At 41.2% G+C, this 12,956-nt stretch overlaps 1 protein-coding gene and 1 long non-coding RNA gene across 8 annotated transcripts in view; one reads left to right on the plus strand and one right to left on the minus strand.

The window, feature by feature from the left end:
• The window catches only part of LOC129524773 (uncharacterized), a 134,403-nt gene extending 122,263 nt beyond the window's left edge, over positions 1-12,140 (minus strand). For 3 of the 4 annotated variants that reach the window (XR_008668697.2, XR_008668696.2, XR_008668695.2), the window contains exons 1-2: positions 12,057-12,133; positions 7,166-7,316 (exon numbers count right to left, since the gene is read on the minus strand). This is a non-coding gene — a long non-coding RNA (uncharacterized lncRNA). Of the gene's footprint in view, positions 1-7,165; positions 7,317-12,056 lie in introns of all 4 variants that reach the window. The other variant, XR_008668698.2, reaches the window with a different exon arrangement.
• A 121-nt stretch (positions 12,141-12,261) lies between these two features.
• Positions 12,262-12,956, plus strand: part of SLC24A2 (solute carrier family 24 member 2) — a 277,036-nt gene continuing 276,341 nt past the window's right edge. The window contains exon 1 of one of the 4 annotated variants that reach the window (XM_004047850.5): positions 12,262-12,804. The gene's annotated coding sequence lies outside the window, so the exon portion shown is untranslated. The remainder of the gene's footprint in view (positions 12,805-12,956) is intronic. The other 3 variants (XM_019034108.4, XM_063696329.1, XM_019034109.4) reach the window with 3 other exon arrangements.

The raw sequence follows: 12,956 nt of genomic DNA on the forward strand, positions 1-12,956 counted from the left end.
TGTGCTCCTGAACCAGCAAGGCACCCACTGCCACTCCCAGTCGGGCTAAAGGCTTGCCATTGTTCCTGCACAGCTATGTGCCTGGGTTCATCCTAATCGAGCTGAACACTAGTCACTGGGTTCCACAGTTCTCTTCCGTAACCCAGGGCTTCTAATAGAGCTAAAACACTCACCGCATGGCCCAAGATTCCATTCCTTGGAATCCCTGAGGCCAAGAACCCCAGGTCAGAGAACACGAGGCTTGCCACCATCTTGGAAGTGGCCCACCCCCATTTTGGAAGTGGCCAGCCACCATCTTGGGAGCTCTGGGAGCAAGGACCCCCTGGTAACAATACTTTTGCTATGGACTTTAGCCAAGACAAGGCTGGAGGCCCATTGGCCCTCCCTGTGGATTACATATAAGGTAGACTCACCACTGGTTATTGAGAGAAGTGGAGTGATCTATGGGAGAACATCAGCAGAGAAGACTCATCCTCTCCATCCCACTCATGAAAGAGAGACACAGATTAATTCCCAGATAGTTCCCAGTAGCAAGAAACATACTCCAAAGGAAACAAGAGAATCTTTCCACACTGAGATATGTGCATAATTATGTCCATTACATCATTATTTATAACTGGAAAACAACAATAGGGTAATAGGGGAATTGCTAAATAAATTATGATTCATATGTGAGATAAAATATTAGGCAGCCTTTTGGAAAAAAAAAGGTAGTCTTTCAGTAAATGTAGTACTACTGTATAATACATGTTTTTCCCACTCACCTCATAAAAGTGCCTCCAAATCAACAATAAGACAAAATCATACAGTGAAGGAAATTCCATACACAATTAACCCAAGAAATGGCTCTATTTGTAACTAACAGTGAGAAAGAATTTTTGCAAAGTACAATGATATTTGAACAAATTGAAAGAATTTTTTAAAAAGTAATAAAGTTCCAGAGCTCAATAATATTCCCTCAACATAAGTGATAAGGCAAGAGAAATCTAATTTCTTGCTTGCAACAACAAAAAGTGAAGATATAGACTAATAGAGTAGGAAAGGCTATACCTTGGGGCCTCACTTTCTCATCATGGATTGGCAAGGCTACAGGGGTCAGAATGTGGGCACAACATATTATTTTCTCAGACCTGGACTTCTATTCCACAAGTAGTGGGTTGAAAAATGCCTTCCACATTCATGCCCACCTGAAACCTCAGAACATGATCTACTCCAAATTTAGAAATCATCCTAGATTTAGAGTGGGCTCTAAATCCAATGACTGGTGTCTTTATAAGAAGAGAATAGAGAGAGATACACAGAAAAGAAAGCCATATGAAGAAGATGGCAGAGACTGCAATGATGCAGCCACAAATCCAGGAATGCCAAGAATTTCTGGGAGCCACCGAAGCTAGAAAGAGACAATGAAGGATTCTCCCCTGGAGCCTTAACCATGCTTGATTTCAGATTCCTAGCCTCCAGAACTGTGAGGGAATAAATTTCTGTTGTCCGATGCCACCAAGATTGTGGTCATTTGTTGAGGCAGCCCAAAGAAACGAATATACCAATTAAAAAAACAGAGTATGATGGAGAGAGGGGAGAGTATTAAGCATATTTATAGTGGTGACCAAAGTGGACTGAATAGAAATAAACACCAAATTATTAAACACAAAACATCTGCAATCTATTAGCCTTCATTAGGAGCCATGCTATGAGCTCGTCTAGATGTGCTTTCTCACTGCAGTTAGAGGAGGCTAAAAGTTAAGGCAAGATCTGGCTCATGCAGAGGATCTATAGGTTTTATGTTATCTGTGGTTTTAAGCTGATTTTAAGCTGACAGGTATTTCAAATGACTCCACCTCATTCCTTACCTCCCATTCCTCTCCAAACTTCATGAGCTAAGTGCAGGCATGTAGAGGACTTACCACAGTAAAAGATGAGTGAGTAAAGGACACAATATGGATTCTACCAAATACATAAACACAGAACGTGGCAGGAGTTGAAAGAAACATCACATGCAGAAGGCAGATAAATAATATACAGAAGAAGAATTACTTTAGGAAACAGAAAAAGTGTATCAGGCAAATACTTCAGCAAAGTATTTTCTCTCAGAAATAAAAGTGACAAGGGCTTTTTCTAAGTAGATAAAATAAAAAAAGCTAAGAGAATGAATGAAAGATAAAACTGGAGAAATGAGATAGTAGGGGAAAAAAGCATGAGTTAGAAGAGTTGAAAAAAGAAATTGAATATAAGAAAACATAGAAACAGTAGAAATAAAACTACCATTAGCAACAGCAAGAAGTAGAATAAAACCTATTTTTAAAAAGAGTTAGTAGAATAGTGTAGAAGCTTTCTTTGAAAATCCCATGAAATAAAATGAAATGAAATACAACAAGAAGATGAAAATGAGGGAGGAGATTCTACAGAGGATGGAAAGGGGATATGTGCATAATCGTAATTATTCCCGAAGAAGATGATACAACTAGAAACAGAAAAAAGTCACATTTTTTAACCAGAAATAAAGTAAAGTTTCAAAGAGAAAGGGCATACCTTATTTGAGAAAAAGTAGAGAGAGGTATAAATAGCTATAGCTATAGATCTTCACTGAGACTTGCCATTTGTGTTACAGAACTTCAAAGATAAGAATACTTCATGCATATGAGCAGATAAAGCAAGAGAAAAAATTATGGATACATGTTTCTCTACATTAGCAAACCAGGTGACAGAGTGAGTGGAACAGTATCTGCAATTTCCAGGGGTGTGTGTTTGTGTGTGTGTGTGTGTTATAAAGGATTTGATCAAACTTATTGTTCATATATAAAAGCAATGGAAAGATGTATCAACATTAAAGATCTCACTCATAGGCCCTCTTTGTAAAAATGACTTGGTAATTAAATCCAGCTAACCAAGGTATGAATTAATATAAAAATTGTACAAGTAAGAAAATCATATTTTGGAAGAAGCAGATGGAGTATGCAACTTATTCAGTAAAGGACTAAGGCTAACTATGGCTGTAGGAATTATTTTGTTCTATACAGTTGGGAAAGGAATTTTAAGAAACAATGTTAAGTTCATAAATGGCCTTGTTTTTAGCAACAAATCAATACTACTAACATTGACAAATCAGCAAATACAAGTGTAATTTATTATATAAAAGAACAAATGAAAGAAAATGAGCATTAAAAACATAAATATCAAATGAGATGACAAATTTTAGATAAAACATACTTCAAGCAACTAAAATGAATAAACTAGTTTATTAAGTGAAATTTAATCTCAGATTAAAAAATAAGATCCAATTCTATATAAACATGATACAGTCTCCAGGAAAGAACTCGCCCATACAAGACCTCTGACCTAAAGAACTGTAAGATAATAAATGTATGTTGTTTTGAAACACAAAGGTTGTGGTAATTTGTTACAGCCTACAATAGAAAACCAATAGAGCAGAGGCACAAGAAGGGGCTGAAAATAAGAAGCTTGACTGAAAATCTTAAAGGTGCAATTATATCTGCAAACACCGCTCCCCATCCTTTATGGCCAGGAGACTGCCCCTTCCCACGCTGGCAAAAAGGGGGAGGTTGATTCTCTGTAGAAGCTAAGCCAGAGTTGTTCTAGGACATCAGGCAAAGCTGAAGATAAGGGTAAGCTACCTTAAAATCTATAAAGTGAATAATAAAGTCCCCTAGCCTCTTTTTTAGCTCAGCTCTCATACTGCTGGCAGCCAAACGCAAATACTTCAGAGAAGAGCTTAGAGAACCTGCCCTGGGGAAATTGATCAGCCTAAGAGAAATTATGCACAGATACTGACATGTGTTTCTGGCAGTGAAATGGTTGCATCCTCACTTGATTACTCTACAGTAAAGACCTCTACTTGGCAGGTCGCATCCAAGCAAGAGCTTTCATTAGCATTTCAATGCCTGATTCGTAATTATTAACAGACACCAAAGATCACCAGATATTTTAGAAAGGCCTGTGATATGAAAACCAGGCCAGAACAAATATAGTAAAAAGGAACTTGTGGGAAACAGAAACTTCAGGGAGCAGAAGAAAATACACAATAAGCTACAGTAAATAGTCTCATTAATTCAAAGATACTTATCAAACACCTACTACAGTAGGCACTCATTGTTCTAGGCACTCAACATAAAGTAATGAACAAACCAAATAAAGTTTATACCTCATGAAACTTACATTATCTCAGAGACATAAGAGAAGCTACTAGACCTATGAAATAAAAATGGGAAACTGTAATAGAAATATGCAAAGAATAAGATAGAACTTCTCAAAAGTTAAAAATGTGAGGACTTTTTACCAAGAGAAGGGTTAAATGACAAAGTTGATGAATAGAAAATGGAGAAAAGATAAAGCCTTAATTAGAAGACTAGGCAAGGCAGGTAAATATCAAAATAATAGAGATTCCAAAAAGGAAAGAGAAATGGAGAGAAGAAAAACTTTTAAATATATACGAAACAAATTTCCCAGATATTTATGAGTTTCTAGGCAGAGAATAATGAATGAGAAAAGATCCACTCCAAGGTACATTATCATCAAGATATAGAACACTGCAAGTAAAAAGACTTAAAGATCTTCTCAAAAGAAAAAATAGATTCCATCAAAAAGGACCAGGAATTCAAATGACATCAGGCTTCTCTACTGAAATAATGAAATGTCAAATACAGTGAAGAAAGGATTGCCTTAAAAATATGGAAGGAAGACGATTTCTAACCTAGATTTTCACAAAGCCATACTTTGAAAATAGAGTATGGGAGTGGGATAAAGACAACAAAAACACACAAGGATTCAAACATTTTCCTCCTGTGCCCCATTCTGGGGAAGATACTGGAGGCTGTGCTCCAAAAAGCAAAGGAGTAAACAAGAAAGAGGCTTCAGGACACAGGATTTTTAACACAAAGAAGAGGCACAGAAAATTCCTAGAATGAGTACCATGTGGGAGATGTAAAACTTGGGCATGGGCTGTCAAGGAAGAAACAAGAAACAGGAAGTTCAACTGACATGTTTGAAAACAGTGAGGGGAAATGAACAGTTATATCAGAGAGTTTGGGGTGAATTAGTATACTATGCAGCTCAACTGATTTTTTTTTTATACTTTAAGTTTTAGGGTACATGTGCACAATGTGCAGGTTAGTTACATATGTATACATGTGCCATGTTGGTGTGCTGCATCCATCAACTCGTCATTTAACATTAGGTATCTCTCCTAATGCTATCCCTCCCCCCTCCCCCCACCCCACAACAGGCCCTGGTGTGTGATGTTCCCCTTCCTGTGTCCATGTGTTCTCATTGTTCAATTCCCACCTATGAGTGAGAACATGCAGTGTTTGGTTTTTTGTCCTTGCGATAGTTCGCTGAGAATGATGGTTTCCATCTTCATCCATGTCCCTACAAAGGACATGAACTCATCATTTTTTATGGCTGTATATTATTCCATGGTGTATATGTGCCACATTTGCTTAATCCAGTCTATCATTGTTGGACATTTGGGTTGGTTCCAAGTCTTTGCTATTGTGAATAGTGCCGCATAGTTACATAATTATAGGATGTAAATGGTGGCTATTAATGTATTCCAAGTGGTAATATAACTATATGGGAAGAATGGAAGAGGGAATATGGTGAGATGGAGGCTTCAGAGAGGGAGGGGGGAGAATATTGTGAGAGGAAGAAATCCACCTCTTCCCTGATAAGAATTTAGTAGGTAACATCAAAATCAGAAAAATCAAGAGACAGGAAAGTGACCCCATTACTTTGAAAGATGGTCCTAAGTACCTGGAAAAAAAAACTTTAAAAAACAAAACAGCTAAAACCTTTGAATATGGTTCTTTCTAGAGACCAGAAAGCAGAAGTTTCAGGGAGAAAGATTTACAGTTTTTCAATATAAATTTGGAGTATTTGAGGGGTTCAATATATGTCACCTGTCTTCCTATCTTGGCTTCAAACAAATTGAGAGATGAGCAAAAAGAGAGGCAAGTGGAGAGGAACTGTCACTGTTGTTACTAAGAAAGGCCAATTTGGAGAATGGTGGGCATGAACCCCAAACAGGCTTATTACCTGAATCCCGGCATTGGGCCGGGGGGTGGGTTTGGGGGGTGCCTGCTCACACACTGTCAGGATGCTGAGGGATACCCCCCAGCCCACTACGCCCACCACATATGTACATACTGTATGGAGGAGATGGAGGAAGCTTTGTTCCAGCTGAACAACTTGAGACCCCTCTCCACAACTGAGCTGGGAAAATAGTGACATTCCTTTCAATTTTATGAATTGAATAAAACAAGTATTTTAGTTCAGTATTCAGAAACCATAGACACAGCAGCACCTTCCTCTGGCTTGTCCTATGTTTGAGGCTCAAGGCACATGGCTCCTCTTTCCCAGTATTTTAAGCTTTATTTTATGCTGAAATTCTGAACTAGAAATAGGTAGAGTCTAGCTTAAGAAAGAAGGCAGCAGGAGCACAATTTTTTTTTTTTGAGTCATAAAGAGCAATGCTCCTTGCTTGCTTTCCGAGTGGGCTGTCCTGCCTTTGTACCCTCTTCTCCAGCATGCCTCGTTTACCAGTATTATTTATCCTTATTTCCTTACTGATGTGGCTCTGAGAGACAAGGAAGCACCCTGGGGGACTCTCAGGAAGTCCCTGCTGGCATCAGTAGGAATAGTAGCCAAGGGTTGAGACTCCAAGTCTCTTGATGAAATGGACAGACCACACTTCTGCCCTTGGAGACCTCACACTGTGGCTTTTTTTTTTTTTTTTTAACTTTCCAACTTTTATTTGTAGGTTCCAGAGGTAAACATGCAGGTTTGTTACATTGGTAATTGCATGTCACAGGGGATTGATGTACAGATAATTTTGTCACCCAGGTAATCAGCAATCCTCACCCTTCTCCCACCCTTCCCCCTCAAGTAGGCCTCCATGTTTATTGTTCCCTTCTTTGTGTCCATGTGTACCTGATGTTTAGTTCCCACTTATAAGTGAGAACATGTGGTATTGGTTTTCTGTTCCTGCATTAATTCACTTAGGATAATAACTATAACCTGTCTTGGTGCTCAGGCGCAATGAAGCTGAGCTAGTATTGCAAAGAGAAGCTTAATTTCAGGGCTTCCTGGGCATTTAAGGCCAGAAAAATTCCTGTTCCTAATGTAAAAATAATAGGCATTCATCACTTCTTACCTCGTAAGTGAATAAGAAAAGAAGAAAGAGCAGTCATGTAGGGGTTGGCCTTAAGTGCTGTTGCAGAAATCTCTGTCAAAAGCAAAGAAGCCTGCACTTTCATCCCTCAATCCCACAGAAATTTTCTTCTGCTTTTATGGTTCTCATTGCACTGAAAAGGAAAGCCACCAGACAAAAAATGAGCCAAATGCAAAGGAAAACAAAATCAGTCCAGGTTAAGAGGCCTGAGGAGAACATTTCTTAAAGAACATCAGGATATTTTGATATTTATATCTGTGATTTTTTAAAATAAGCAAAGCAGATCCTCTTAGGAAGTAGACAACTATCCTTGATTGTTGACGAGCTGTTGGTAGAAGAAATCTATAGGTTCTAAGTATATAATCTCAACAGGAAAAATGCAACTAACTCTTAGTTAGGCAGGGACTATCATATACTATGAGGAATAGTAGAACTCGGGCTTTGGAGACATTATTGGATTCAAATGGAGCTGTTTGATATTGGGCAAGCTACTTAACCTCATTGAGCCTCAGTTTCTTCATATGTGGATAATAATAGTGATAAAACTCATGAGATTGAAAAGAGATTAGCAAACACTCTAGTTCATGGTAGGTGTGTAACATATCAGTTCCCTTTTTCCACCACTGATGCCCATTGTGGTAGTTATTATTGATCATCACCAAATCTTTCCATTCTTCTCTGAAGCACACAATGCAACTGCACTTTCTTGCTCCCTTGAAAATAGATATGATCATCTGATTTGCTTCAGTCCATGAGATACTAGCAGCAGTGATGCACCACTTCCAAGCTGAAGCTTTAAAAGCAAGTTCTAGGTTTACCATGCATCTTTTCTCCCTGCAACAGCAAATGGCAGTGTTCTAGATAGTGACCAGCTTGGGGTTAGGAGTTAGGATGACACAGCAAACTTCACAAAGGACAGGTAGCACAAGTGAGAAACAAAAACTTTCATTGTTTTAAGCCACTGTGATTTTTGAACTTTTTGTTATCATAGCATAACCTACATCTTCCTGATTGACTCACCTTCCTTTAAGTAACTGTATTTGCCATCATCTTGATTCACTCCACAGATATGTGTTAGCCAAAATGCCAAGCACAGGGCTAGATGCTGAGAAATGCATGATACTGACTCTGTTCTCACGGGGCTCACAGTAATGGGAGGAGAGTGAGGGTCATTGTCAGGAGTCTTTTAAAGATAACCCCAGTTCTTTTGTTTAGCTAAAGTCAAGGTTTGGAACTACTGGTTTTGTGCACATTGAATACTTCATAAGTGTGCTGATTGCCTGCAATTTTAATAACAGAGAAGCTAGAGATTTTAATAAGTCAGAAAAAAGGTGGTATATGTGGAGAGAATGAAGAAAGAAATGATTAACAAAGTAAGTATGAGTACTGTACTTTATTTTGTCCCTGGGTTGCCCACAACTTTCTGACTCAGCTATCTTATCTTTTTTTTTTGAGATGGAGTTTTGTTCTTGTTTCCCAGGCTGGAGTACAATGGTGCCGTCTCGGCTCACTGCACCCTCCGCCTCCCAGGTTCAAGTGATTCTCCTACCTCAACCTCCCAAGTAGCTGGGATTACAGGCACCTGCCACCACACCCAGCATTTTTTTTTTTTTTTTTTTGTATTTTTAGTAGAGACAGGGTTTCACCATGTTGGCCAGGTTGGTCCAAAACTCCTGACTTCAGGTGATCCACCTCAGCCTCCTAAAGTGCTGGGATTAAAGGCGTGAGCCACCACACCCACACCTGACCCTCAACCATCTCTTTCACCTTCTGCTCATGACAGTTTACTAGAATTTTTTTTCCTTGAGACTGAATGTCAAGTCAAAAACAATAAAAAATTGCTAATCATTACTATGACTCCAGAGCTACTTGCTTCTTTAAAAATTCCTGAAATTATAAAATATAAAGCCAAAGCAATGAATTTCTAATGGTGGAATTGTAGACACTGTGGCCCCCTGGGGATGTTATTTCAGATGGGGCAAGGGGATATTCCTAACCTATTTTAAATCATGCCAGCCTAGATAACTATGTGAAAATTATATGGGTGCTTAGCAAAACTATTAACTAGCACCCCTTTGGCAGTTTTACATTAAAAATCCTTTATTAGCTTAGGTATGACCTAGTGATTTTTAAAATTCATTACTGATTTTTGAAAGCCTCCTCTTCAAAACAAGAAGAGCCCATTGTTCTTAACTGGTAATACCAATGACTCCTATAAACTATATGTTAAAACCAATCTTACAGCTAATAGAAGGGTAAATATGATGCCAACTAATGTTTATACTTACACAAGTATCTACAAATATAAAGAAGTAGCTCCTTAATAATTTCTAAAAAGAGACCCATTGATTAATCTACTTGAGTCTCTTAGCAAATGCTACTGTTTAATAACTCATTTGATGGTAGTAAATTTTCTCCTGAAGCTACCCTTTCTTTATGACTAGGCAATAAGGTCTGTGGATCTGGGAGACCTACAGTTGTTATTCAATTCCTCTGCTTCCACGTAGTGTGACTTGGACAAATGACAGGCCCTGCTTTTCTCCATTCCTACCAGGATGGAAGTTGTAGCCTTCTCAACTGTTGTGGCAATTAATTGCCAAGTTCTTGGTCAACTGTCAAATCTTGAGTCGAATATGGATCTCATTGAGATGCTTTGGAACTGTGTGGGAGTAGTCACTCCCACAACATTTATTTCCCCCTTCTCCCGTACTAAGAGAGCCCTGATTTTCTAAAAGATGACTATGTGCCCAGTTGAAATACTGTTTACACTCCCTTGCAGCTATGTCTTGTGACCAAGTCGTGATCAGTGAAATGTAAGTGAAGCAATGACAGAATCCCTTCCTAAAGAAAAAGAGAAAGCCTAGCAAGGAGGCCTTCTGCCTTTCACCCTTCACTCTTTCCCTTCTTCCTGCCTGGAACAGAGATGTAATGCAAAAGAATAAACCATTTTGTAGCCATGAGGATAAAGCCATACATTAAGAAAGACAGATCAAAGGATCTGGGTTCCCAGAGAGCATCTTGAAGCTATTTTATAAACGCTGGGCAGTCTGCTTTCAGACTTCTTTTTACCGTGAGAAAAATAAATTCTTGTTTGGTTTAATCACCAAGAATGAATTTTTATTATATGCAACCAAGTGCAAATCCCAGCCAATACAATCTATGGACTCATGAGGTCTTCATCTGGATCTCATTCCTCTTCTCACCGAATCAAGACTCAGGGTCATCTCTGAGCTGTAGGGGAAAAACCTGAAACCATAAAAATTCTAGAAGATAACATAAGAAAAACTCTTCTAGACATTGTGATATTCCCCTCCGCACCCCATGTAGCCAGAGGCACCTATTGCCTCAGGGAGGAATGGGATTGTTAAACTAGGAAAGTAGACAAAGGCAGGGTAAAAATAAAACCTAATTGGTTACCCAGAGGTCCAATTTGTATAGAAAAGGCAAAATGAATGCACAGTTGTTTTCCTTTTCCTAAAACAGTTTTGAAAATTATGAGCTGGTTCCCTCTGAACCATCAAGCAATCAATCTGTTCAGTTGTTTTTAAAATATTATCAATTAATAGATATAATCATGTTTGATGTGTTTTAAACAATTGCGATTATCTTTTTTTTTTTTGATGCTCAAATTAGCCCATCTTTGGTCAGTGACAGCCTATTTGAATTGTCCCCTTCTTGACACAACCCTAGTGGTAGTTGATAGTTTTCTTGCTTTCTGAAAATATTTACAGATAAAATGATATGATGCTCTGGGATTTGCTTCAAAATGATGACACAGGAAAAAGGGGTATAGATGAAATATGACTGTCCATGAGTTCATAATTGTTCAAGCTGGTTATGGCCCCATGGAGATTCATTATACTACTTTCTTACATTTGTATATGTTTGAAATTTTCTAAATTAAAAGTTAAAGATAAAAAAATTCAGTCAGGCACCTATAGTCTGCAAGCACTTGGGAGTCTGAGGCTGGAGGATCGCTAGAGCCCAGGAATTCAAGACAAGCTTGGGCAACATAGCAAGATTCAGTCTCGAAAGGAGAAAGAAAAAAAAAATAGTTGAGTCTTGAATGCCTGGCTTTGATTGGGGGGTGGGGGGAAGAAAAATATTTCTAAGTTTCCTCGGCTTCCCTTTACTTATTGATGAGTAGGCACAGAGGTCTGACTACAGAGCTGTACTCTAAGTCAGAGGTCGTGAGCTCTCAGGATATACCCATTACCCCCATCGTAAGGAGGGCATGAAGAAACCCTCTTGGATGGGGGAGAGAACAGAAGGATGGAGGGTAAGGAGAGGGGAAAATGTGCGAAAAGCTTTCAGAGCTTCACGAGTTGGGTACCTCTTGACAGCTTTGCTGGTGGTCACAGGGTTGGGTAAAAGGGGTTCCCTCACTACCAATTTGTCTTACCACCGTCTTCCATTCTTTGGCCCAGATTCTAGTCTCTCATCCCCAACAAGCCTGATTCTATTTCTTGTGGTCAAGGGGATCTTGCTTTCCAGATGGGACAGGAAGGAGCACTGGGCTGGAAATCCCGAGGCCAAAAGCCGAAGCCTGTCAGTGATTCAAAATGACACGGGGTCTTGGGTCTCACTTTCATCACCCATGAAATGAAAGGTCACCCTGCAAGACTGAAGCCCCTGCAGTGTCCCAAGCGTCCAAATCCAACACTCAAGAAACCCTGGACCCCAACAGCCTGTCCTGCAGGCCTCCGTGCCTTTTCACTGAACGTCTTTTCCACCATTACACATCACATCGCCTCCTAAAGAAAAGCGCGACTGCTATCACTTTTTGCAGATAATTGGAGAGGCGGTGCCCAGCATAAGATGACCCCAAAGTTGACAGCACTTTCAGGCTTTGTGAATTAGGCGCGTCACCGACCTGTACGATTTCTCCTCTCTGCCCTTGCTCGCCTGCAAATCCTGACACCCGTCCACACTGCGGAGAAATCTCCTAAGAGACGGCTGCCAGCGTCGCCTCTGCGCCCAGGAGGCGTGGAGCAAAGGACTCGGGAGCTGAGCGCGCTGCGGCCCCGCTCCCAGCGCACAGCGCACAGCCCAGAGGGAGGGGCCGGCGGGGGCCGGGCAGCGCCAGACTCGGAGCGCCGGGCTCACAGCGGCTCAGTCTCCTCCCGAACCCAGCCCCGGCTGGCGAGAGCCGCAGCCAGTGCGAGCCAGAGCCCAGGCCTCAGAGCGGGTAGGCGGAGGGCCGGCGGACTGGAGCGGCGGGCCGCGCTCGGGGGCCCCGCCGTGTGCGCGTCCTCCCATCTTATCCTGGTAAGTGCGGGCGGGTGCGCCCCGCCTGCCGCTGTAGCCGCTGTGGTGGTCGTCCCCGCATCCCGGTTGCGCGCATCCCGTTGCTGCTCTGCAGGCTCACAGGTGGCTCTGCCGTGGATGTGGGCGCCCCAGGCCCCGCTAGGAGTTAGCCAACTCTCTGTGCTCCGGGGCGTGGATTTGGAGCCCCCGCCTCTCCTACCCTTGCTTTTGGCTTGGGATGGGGGGCGTGGGGCAGGGCCTGCCGTCGGGGGAGATGCGCAGAGGGGCGCTTCCATTCCCCAGCCGCCTACAAACGACTCAGGGGGATGCGGGCCAAGCGCCTCACCAAATGCAACCCAGCTCCAAGCTCACAGGTGGGGGCGTATGTCCTTTAGATTTATTTTCCTATTAATCCACCAGGGAAAGTTTGGGACCACGCAAGGCAAAGTTGGGGCGCGGCTGGGGGCGAACTTCTCCTACGGAGGCATCTCCCGGGGAGACGAGCGGTGGGTTTTCAGGGGGAGCG

Source organism: Gorilla gorilla, chromosome 13 (genome assembly GCF_029281585.2).
Source record: "Gorilla gorilla gorilla isolate KB3781 chromosome 13, NHGRI_mGorGor1-v2.1_pri, whole genome shotgun sequence".
Lineage (NCBI taxonomy): Eukaryota > Metazoa > Chordata > Mammalia > Primates > Hominidae > Gorilla > Gorilla gorilla.